We start from the raw sequence: 10,943 nt of genomic DNA on the forward strand, positions 1-10,943 counted from the left end.
GTTAGAGTAATGGATGGTTATGTGCTGAAATTTGGATGTAACAAGAGAGACAGAGAGTTGATGTAAATAGTTGATGTTACTGATTCTGGCATCAGGCTATGGGTCTCTTGATGCTTGGGGAATGAAATAACCTTAAACTCAAAAAAGAGGAAAATATGTTCTTCAAATGGACTATTTTGTTTTAAATTTAAAGTTTTGATTTGTATAGATGATGAGAAAAAAACTTGATGACTGCTAGCTTAACCAAATCTTACATGTAGTATGTAGGGAAGCTAATTTGTGACTTTGGGTTGGTAGAGAAGAAGATGATACAACCGTGAGGTATGGAGTTAGATGTACTTAACCAGTTGGTGTGTACAATTATTTTTAATGACACATTTGGAATGGGTATAATCATCAGATGTACAATCATTTGACCTGATTGATTCTTTGGCAGGTGCAGTGCCTTGCTTGTCTGGCAACAACCCACATAGGAGTACAGTTGAGCTTAGTGTCATCAATTCTTCTACTGAGCATACTGAATTTTCATCTCCTTTCTAGGGCTTGTAATGACCAGATTTATAAGTGCCTTAAGAGAGGTTGGAACATACAAGGAAGTCATGCCTCCGCGCGCGCTCCCCCCTGAGTTGTGATACTGCCATGCGGGGCCGGGCGCTGGGACCCTATTCGACTGGGTGGCTACTACTTCCCATGCCACCGACTCGTGGGCCACTCAGCGCAGGGATCTTCACCACGCCATATGTGCTCGGGGTGGTTGCTGAAAGCATCTAGGCCCCTGTTTCGTTTTAGTGATTAATGACAACATAAGATTATATGTGATTAACGTGTGTTTTGCAGTACAAATGGTAAGTTAGGTCGCATTACAAGAAGTTGTGTTGCAATGGTGAAAACAATCCTGAGATGAGAACTTGAAGAGACGACTGAAAAGACGAATCAAAAGATGAAGGTCTTTATATTTCGAGTGTCGAAGGAGTTGCAGACACTTGGTATAGAATTAGTTCTTCTATTTTTATGTTAGCCATACTATAAAGAGGGGTTGTGGATGAGTAGTTTGACCAAAAGATTTCTAGTGTAGTGTTGGTACATATTCACACTCACAGTAGTGCTAGGTGTCACTCTATAACACCCTCACAAGTTAGAACGAAATCGGTTTAGAAAAACCAAAGGAAAAGAAATTAGGGTTGTTGTCTTAGGGGCACCGGACTATCTGGTGTGCACCGGACTGTCCGGTGCACCCTCTAACAGTGGGGCCAGCCAGCCCCAGGGGCAGCGCCTCTGCCCTCGAGAAAACCCGAGAGCAACGAGTTTGAGAATTGAATTTTAGGGGCCACATCGGACTATCCGGTGTGCACCGGATAGCTACTGTTCACTGTCCGGTGCACTATCAGCCCAATGGCTAGCTCTCAGAACTAGCCGTTGGAGCCGACCGTGGGCGCACCGGTGGCGCACCAGACTGTCTGGTGCGCCCATGCGCAGAACAGTTCAGGAACGACTAGTTTGGTGGGCGGATCTATTTATACCCCCTCCACCTACCTCATTGAGGGTCTTGCTGCCCACATTTAAGTCCATTCATTGCTAGAGCATTGCAAGCACCACAAAGACTAGTGAGGTGATTAGAAAATCTTCATCTCGTGTTAGTAGGACTGGGCATTCGGGTATACCCGAAAATTCGGGTTTAATTGTTCGGGTTTTAATTAATTCGGGTATTGAACAGGCGAACCCGAACTCGACCCGAATTTTTCGGGTACCCGAAAATTCGGGTAGTCCAAAAATCGGGTTCGGGTAATGTACAGTTACCCGATTAAACTGCAGACAGCAATAGAATTTATTTTCAGACAGCTAAGACAGCAAAATAAATGCATTGAACCCAACTAAGACAGCAGCAATAAAATCCGAACAGCAGCCTGGCAGGACGACGCCGAGCAGAGGAGAACTGGAGATGGATGGCGGGCTGGCGGTTGCTGCCTGCTGCTAGCCTTCTAGGCGCTCGGTGCGGTTCGACGGGCGACGGCGACGCTCGGGCGCTCGGCTAGTCGGCACTACGGCAGGCGGCAGCGGCTGCTGGGATGTGGACGGCGGCGGCAGCTACGTTAGACAGCAGCGGCCAGCCTGGGGGCCTGAGCCTGGGAGCCTGGGATGTGGACGGCTGGACGCGCCGCGCGCGGCTGCTGGTCTGGCAGGCCTGCTGGATGGAGAATTGGAGATGCAACCGCAGCCCACCAGACGTCCAGACCTAATGGGCCTTGTGCTTAATTCGGGTACTGGTTAGCTATTCGGGTACCGGTTAATTGAACCCGAAATTTGCTATAAAATTTCGGGTACCGGGAGGTTATACCCAAATTAGATTTCGGGTTTTTTGGGTTCGGGCTTATCGGGTTCGGGTTCGGGTTTTTCGGGTTCGGGATTCGGGTATCGGGTTTTATGCCCAGGCCTACGTGTTAGGACCTCATTAGTGCAAGTGAGAGCCACCTAGAGCACACACCACATGCATTAGGCTTCTCTTGGTCAATTGAAAGTCTATGGCTTGTTACTCTTGGTGATCGGCATCACCTAGACAACTTGGTGGCGATTGGAGTGTGGTGATCACCCCGGAGGATTTGTTGGTGACCCGGCTCAAGATTATACGCGGTCGTGAGGGATCCACCGCGCCGGAGTGGCAAAGGATCACCTCATAGTGAGCACTTGGTTCTTAAGAGGACCAAGGGGATGTGATACCCTTGCGCGGGTGCTCCAACAAGGACTAGGGAAGAGTGCCAACTCTTAGATACCTCGGCAAAAAATGGAGGAGTCTTCTTAACCTTGCTTTACATTCCGCATTTAATTTGAGCATTTCACTTTGTTCAATTGCTTAGCAAGTATTTGAAGTAATAACTTATGGTTGTTATTTTTCTAGTAGTATTTACTTATTGCTAGTAGTTGGGTGAAGTTGGGCTCTTGCTTAGGGTTTAATATTTGTTGAATTTTTAGAAAATCCCAATTCATCATCCCTCTTGGGCATCATGATCCTTTCAATTGGTATCAGAGCCTTGTTGCTCCTAGTTTAGCTTAACCGCTAGAGTAGCGATGTTCGACGGGGATGAACCTCCTCCCGTTTTTGATGGTGATGATTTTTCTTATTGGAAAATTCGTATGGAAGCTTACTTAGAGGATATAGACATTGGTCTCTATAAAGCCGCCACTCAAGGGTTCCCCGAACCAAGAGATCCCACAAATCTTGTAGGTGATGAGTATAATTATGAAAAATGGAATGCTAAGGCCAAAAACACTCTCTTTAGGAGCCTTTGCAAAGATGTTTTTAATAGAGTAAGAAATCATAGAAATGCTCATGATTTGTGGATGGATATTTGTGCTCTACATGAAGGAACTAAAAGTGAGCATGAGGAGAGATATCATATTGCAATGAAAAATTAAATTCTTTTGAAATGCTTGCAAATGAGAATGCTAATGATATGTACTCACGACTTAACATTCTTGTCGAGGAAGTCAATGGCTTGGGGCTCACCCAAATTTCACATCCGGATGTTGTGAGAAAGGTTCTCAGTGTCCTCCCAATTGACAAATATGGACGCATTGTCACTGTGCTACATCAAATGGATCTTTCAATTACTACTCCAACTCGGATATTGGGAAATATCAATGCTCATGAAATGTATATGCACATAAACGACAAGGATGTGTCTTCTTCCAAGAGAAAAGACTTGGCTCTCAAAGCTAGCCAAGAAAAGAAAGGGAAGGCCAAAATGCAAGTTGAGGAAGAATCCTCAAGTGATGATGATCTTGATGCAAACATTGCCTTGATGGTGAGAAAGACCACCAAAATGTTGAAGAAACTCAATCGAGAAGGTATCAAGTTTGATTCAAGAAAGAAGAAGTTCTTCTCTAGCAAAAGAAAGCCCATCTCTGAGATGGACTGCTATAATTGTGGAGAACTCGATCATCTTGCTCATCAATGCAACAAGCCCAAGAAAAATAAGTTCAAGGGCAAGAAAGATGATGACAATGATGATGAGAAAAAGGAAAAGAAATTCTTTAAGAGGAAGGAAGGCAAGCACAAGAGATTCCATAAAAAGAAAAATGGAAAGGCATATATTGTTGGTGACTGGCTCTGTGACATTGAATCCTCAATCGGGTCTTCTTCAAGTGAAGAAGAGAATGATGAAAAGGTTGCCACCATAGCTGGGGATTTCTCTTCACCACCACCATCACCCTCATCCACTTCTCACATGTTGATCACTTGTTCTCAAATGTTGTGAATCAAGAACAAGGCAACACAATTGTTAATTATTATGGACCTTCGTCTTTCGAAGCAGTATCTCCCAAGGGGTATAATGCTCATCAGACGAAGGTCAAGAAGGACATACCTTCATCATCCAATATGTGAATAGGAACGCGAAAAAGATAAATATGATAATTGCATCTCGTTAATTCATTTATATTTGTATTCCATGATGAAAGCATCTAGGCCCCTGGTTGGTTTTAGTGATTAATGACAACGTAATATTATATGTGACTAACGTATGTTTTGCAGAGACAAATGGTAATTAGGTCGCATTACAGGTAGAAGTACTACAACGGTGAAAACAATCCCAGAGATAAGAACTTGAAGCGACGGCTAAAACGACGAAACAAAAGGTGAAGGACTACGGAGTCCGAGTGTCAAGGAGATGTGGACACTCGTGATTTAGATAGGTCTTTTATTCTCTTTTAGCCATACTATAAAGAGGGGTTGTCGATGAGTAGTTTGACCAAGAGAGTTCTAGTGTAGTGTTGGTGCACAATCACACTCACATACAGTGCTAGGTGTCACTCTAGAACTCACTCACAAGTTAGAACGAAAACCGATTTGAAAATCAGCTGAAAAACAAGAGTTAGGGTTTCTGGCCCTGGGGCACCGGACTGTCCGGTGTGCACCGGACTGTCCGGTGCACCCTCTGCCAGGTGGGGCCAGGCTGGTCCGGGGAAGAAGCTTCCCTTCACAGAAACCCGAGAGTGCCTGTTTCAGAAAGGAATTTTAGTGGCGCACCGGACAGCGCACCAGACAGTGCACCGGACTGTCCGGTGTGCACCGGACAGTGACTGTTCACTGTCCGGTGTGCCATGAGTCCAACGGCTACCTGTCATAACTAGCCGTTGGAAACGACCGTTGGCGCACCGGTGGCGCACCGGACTGTCCGGTGCGCCATTGCGCAGTGAGCTGCCTGTAACGGCTAGTTGGTGGGTGAGGGCTATTTATACCCCTTCCACCCACCATATTCAATGTCTTGCACTCCACATTTATTCCAGCACATTGCTAGAGCATTGCAAGCACCAAAAGCCTAGTGAGGAGATTAGAGAATCTTAATCTGCGTTTGTTCCTCATTAGCGCTAGCGAGAGCCACCTAGAGCACACACCACTTGCATTAGGCTTCTCTTGGTCAAGCGAAAGTCTACGACTTGTTACTCTTAGTGATCGGCATCACCTAGACGGCTTGGTGGCGTTGGGAGCTCGGTGATCACCGTGAAGATCTTGTTGGTGACCCGACTCAAGTTTGTAAGCGGTCTCGAGGGATCCACCGCGCCGGAGTGGCAAACGATCATCTCGTAGTGAGCACTTGGTTCTTGCGAGGACCAAGGGGGAGCAATACCCTTGCGCGGGTGCTCCAACGAGGACTAGTGGAGAGTGCCGACTCTTCGATACCTCGGGAAAAATTGGAGGAGTCTTCTAAACCTTGCTTTACGTTCCGCACTTAATTCAAGCACTTTACTTTGTGTATTTGTTTAGCAAGTATTTGAAGTATTGTCTTAGCATTGTTGCACTTCTAGTATTATATTCTTAGTGCTAGTTGTTGGGGTGAAGTTGGGCTCTTGCTTAGCTCTTGCTTAGCTTTTAATTAGCGTTGATTTTTAGAAAAGCCCAATTCACCCCCCCTCTTGGGCATCGTGATCCTTTCACATGAAACATATAAGAATATCAACAATGTTAATATTACATTGATACCTTCGGCTTGCTCGAAGGTGTAGATGCGAGAGAGTGAATACAATCCATCGTGAACAATACGGTGTTATTGTTCATCTATTTATAGGCACGGGACGCAGCCCGGGCAAAAGTACATTTATGTCCCCAACATTTACACATGATCGTAATTCAAGTTATTAAGGACTAAGTAGTCTTTTCCTTTTTAGGCCATCATCATCATTATTCCTCATCTTAATTGCGAGCCAAAACTGTCCATCTGGTGATAGCTTCGGCGTTTACTCTTATCCTCTTTGGATCTGTCTTCATCTTGTGTGCCTTCGTCATAAGGAAGAGGCTTGTATCCTGAAGATGAAGCTTCCTGTAATAGCTTATGCTGAAAACAAATGCTTAAATATGTTTTTGAGGACCTTCGAAAGGAGAAGGCCCCCAACAGCAGCCCCTTGCAGTATTGATTTATTTCTTTGTAACAAATTTGGGTTGCGACATGAACGAAGGCCTTTAGTTGAAGGTCCGAAAAAACACCTTCCCTTCGCTAGAATAGCGAATCACACTGACTTGTGAGACCCACCAATCTGTGGGGCTCTGAGTATATAGATTTTCGAGTAAGAAGAACGCCTTTGCGAAGATACCAAAGGAAGATTTTAACTTTGAGGGGGGCCCTGATCTTCCAAATTTTCGAGTTTAAACTAGGGGTTTCCATCCAAATTAAGGCATGGTAATGCGATTTCACCGAGAATACCCCGTTCCGTGTTAGATTCCAGTAAAACACGTCTGGTTCATTCTGTAGGGCAAGATTAGCAATGCGGGGGAATAATTCATTCCAGGCTACTAACTTAGGGCCTACAAGATCCCTACGCCATGATAAGTTTGGCGGAGACTAGCAAAGTACCTCGGTGATGGCTATATTTTTTGGTCTGGCTATGTTGTACAAAATTGGATACTGGGTCCTCAGAGCTGAGGAGCCTAGCCAGACATCTTCCCAAAAACGCACCTGTGAGCCATCCTTTACCTTGAAAGAGCCGAAGCAGAGAAAGTCTCGCTTCACCTTCATAAGACCGTACCAAAAATGTGAGTCCCCCTCCTCCATTCTACTTAGGAATATAGGGTCGAACTAAGGTATTTGTTCTGTAAATGTTGTTGCCAGATCCCATTCGAAGTCAATAGTTTGAAAATCCACTTACTTAGGAGAGCGGTATTCTTAGTGTCCAGATTGTGAATACCTAATCCCCCCTGGTTTTTAGGTAGACTGAGAATGTTCCACCTAGCAAGACGATATTTTTTCTTATGCTCATCCCCTTGCCAAAAAACGAGAATGAAAGAAATCTAGCTTTTTCAGAACGCCTCTAGGCATACTAAAGAAAGACATCATATACATTGGGAGACTAGTGAGCACTGTATTGGTTAGTGTCAGGCGACCCCCTATGGTCAAGTGTTTGCCTTTCCAACTGCTCAGACGCTTCTCAAACTGTTCCTCAACCATTCCTCAATTCGAGGTCCTTAGCTTTTTATAGTGGATGGGAATGCCTAGGTAATTTAGTGGGAATTCCTCTGTTTTACAACCAAAAATGCTTCTGTATATGTCAATATCATTCTGGGCTTCACCAAAACAATATAATTCACTCTTGTGGAAGTTGATTTTGAGACCTGATAGCTGTTCAAAAGCGCATAGAAGGAGTTTCATGTTCTGTCCCTTCTCGATATCGTGTTCCATGAATAGAATAGTGTCGTCAGCATATTGTAGTATGGACAATCCACCATCAACTAGATGGGAGACAGTACCACCAATTTGCCCATCACTCTTAGCCCTTTTGATTAGTACGGCTAACACGTCTGCCACCATGTTGAAGAGTAGAGAAGAGAGTGGGTCTCCCTGTAAAAGGCCTTTTTTGTCTGAAAAAAGTGTCTAATCTCTCCATTCACATTGATAGTAACTCTCCCCTCGAGATAAAAGTGTTAGATGGCTACAGACAAAGTAGAAGCTTGTTTGGTGCAAAGCCATGTTGATTGAAATTGAGCCCTGAAACACACACAAGATATGGTTCTCACTGGATTCCAAATATGTTTAAATCAAATTAAATGTTTCTTGTTGATTGCTTGTGTAGGTTGCATGCATTGTTCAATATTGATCACGATGAAGTAAAATTCACCTTATTTCCAAGGTAGCCCATTAATCCCCTCCCAACACAGGACACCTTTAGATTTTGTAATGACATTATTTATCTCTTTTCGAGCCCAAATCATCAGGAGCAATCCAACCATCTGCTTGCTTGCAACCAGGCAGTACCTAGTCATGGAAATTTAATGAACAAAAAAATGAACTTAGTTTTACAAACAGAATTTGAAAAGTTCAATTATGTATTGTGAAGTGAAACTGTATTTTCCATTAAAGAAGGCATGGTCAAATTGACAATGGCGACAAATACCTAGCAGGGCCACAGGCTGATCCGTTGCATTCTTCCATGTGCGGAGCATTTTTGTATCCTTGCGCCATCGGAGAGAACACCATGAAAGGGGACTCACCGCCACCGTCGTCCTCATCGACCAACTGACCACCGCCCCATTAGCAGTTGACCTCGTAGTCATTAGGCCTACTACCATACATGACACGGTCTTTGACGCTGTATCGGTGCTCGAGCCTAGTAGGGCCGGGCCGGGGCCGGTGAGGATGTCGCCGTCCACCCTCTGCTCCGACTGAGCCCAGACTGGAACGACCGCGTGGTGGAAGGACGGGTTGTTTTGCATGGACTACTCGAAGTCTGCGTCCATATCCACCACCAGGTATGGCGCTGGCAACGACATCTATAGGATCCCGCCATCGCTACTTTCTGGCGGGCTATTTTGTGTTCGCCTGACCGACGACACCGACTTCCTCGCGGGGCCATTGTCCTCGACGTCGAGGATGTTCCTGGCGTTCAATGGGACGATCTCTTGGAACCTGCATGCCGACGCAACTGTAATGACGCAAGAATAAATGAGGGGGCTTTACCCGAGGATGTAGATGTCGGTCGGCGGCAGAGCCAGCCATCGAGGCTAAGCGAGCCCGCTGGCGCACGACCACCTACATTCCACGTAGCAGTCTCCACCAGCGGATCTAGGCATCGGGGGGGTGCGGTGGGGTGGGATCTGGGCGCCGTGGAGGGAGGGAGTGCGTGGGACACTAGCCGCGGTGGAGGGAGTGCGCTAAGGGCATGGTGGGGCCGAGGCCGCATGCCTTATGGGTATCAATGTCAGCGTGGAGTGGCGGGTGACGACGACCCAGCGGCGGGGAGTGGGCAGAACTATAGGGCATCAGCGGAGAGGTCAACATCCTCGCCCATCTAGATGGACACCATCGTCTTCTTGTAGAACACCTAGATCTGCAGGAAGCAGATCTCGAACATGGAGAAGCGGTCAGTGGTGGTGATGCCCTCGGCGAGCGGGACCTCGTATGGTCGATCGTGCGGGAGCACGACAGCCAAGGCCATGGAGGCATCAAGGCAGCAGTCAGAGCAGAACTTGTGCCCCTCCTCGAGATCGTAGATGCGGTGCTCGCTAGTGGCGATTTGGAAGCGGGGCCTCGTGGCGGCGGCGAGGGAGGGGAGAGGGTTGTCGTATGTGGGGTTACCGTAGGAGTTTGCAATGGTGCGCATGGTGTGAGGGTAAGGGAGGGGATGCACCGTGGGTCGAGGGAGGGGTCGAGGGAGCAGTGTGGCGGGTGTTAAGTGAGTGGTTTCCACGAGGGGAGAGGTTTTCACAGTGGGAATGACAAAGCATGCAATGGGAATGGGAATGGCAGAACAGGGAATGGTAGACTACCCTTATAGCCTTAATAAGTAGTAGAGATATATATTATGAAAGTATGTATGTTTAATAACGAACCGAAGCTATTGTTATTGTTAGCTCTGTGCATGGGTTGTGTTTATATAGATTTTGGGTGGGTTGGTTTTTGGATGTGATATTTAAGACTTTGCCACCGTGAGTCCATGACCACTAATCACTATTCAAAATTCATCTTTAGTTTTTTCTCTACATAATTGTTACAGAAGGGAGTTCAACAATAGGAATATAGGGCCTAAAACAACCCTCTCATTACTCTCCTCGTTAGATCGGCCTAGTCTCTCATCAACTTTTGTTGGGTCTTCGCATCTATTAGCCCGACCCTATTCATTTCGACGCCATCCAAACCTGTCGGGGACCATAATTAGGGGTACCCTCAAGGCTCCTAATTCTCAGCTGGTAACCCCCATCAGCATAAAGCTGCAAAGGCCTGATGGGTGCGACTAAGTCAGGGATCAGTCCATTCGAGCGACACGATCACGCCTCGCCCGAGCCTAGCCTCGGACAAGGGCAGCCGACCCCGGAGGATTTCCGTCTCGCCCGAGGCCCCCCTCCAACGGCGAACATATTTCCGGCTCGCCCGAGGCCCTGCCTTCGCTAAGAAGCAACCCTGACCAAATCGCCGCACCAACCGACCAAATCGCAGGAGCATTTAATGCAAAGGTGGCCTGACACCTTTATCCTGACGCGCGCCCCCCAGCCGGCAGAGCCGAAGTGACCGCCGTCACTTCGCCGCTCCACTGACCGGCCTGACAGAAGGACAGCGCCGCCTGCGCCACTCCGACTGCGGTGCCACTTGACAGAGTGAGACTGACAGGCAGTCAGGCCCGGCCGAAGGCACCATAGGAAGCTCCGCTTCGCCCGACCCAGGGCTCGGACTCGGGCTAAGTCCCGGAAGACGGCGAACTCCGCTCCGCCCGACCCAGGGCTCGGACTCGAGCTAAGTCCCGGAAGACGACGAACTCCGCTCCGCCCAACCCAGGGCTCGGACTCGGGCTAAGTCCCGGAAGACGGCGAACTCCGCTCCGCCCGACCCAGGGCTCGGACTCGGGCTCAGCCCCAGAAGACGACGAACTCCGCTCCGCCCGACCCAGGGCTCGGACTCGGGCTCAGCCCCAGAAGACGACGATCTCCGCTCCGCCCGACCTAGGGCTCGGACTCGGGCTCAGCC

The 10,943-nt window shown here is 47.5% G+C and overlaps 1 pseudogene; it reads right to left on the reverse strand.

The window, feature by feature from the left end:
* Positions 1-7,859: 7,859 nt before the first annotated feature.
* On the reverse strand, positions 7,860-9,165 carry LOC103645401 (type I inositol polyphosphate 5-phosphatase 4-like; annotated as a pseudogene).
* Between the last annotated feature and the right edge of the window lie 1,778 nt (positions 9,166-10,943).

Source organism: Zea mays, chromosome 1 (assembly GCF_902167145.1).
Source record: "Zea mays cultivar B73 chromosome 1, Zm-B73-REFERENCE-NAM-5.0, whole genome shotgun sequence".
NCBI lineage: Eukaryota > Viridiplantae > Streptophyta > Magnoliopsida > Poales > Poaceae > Zea > Zea mays.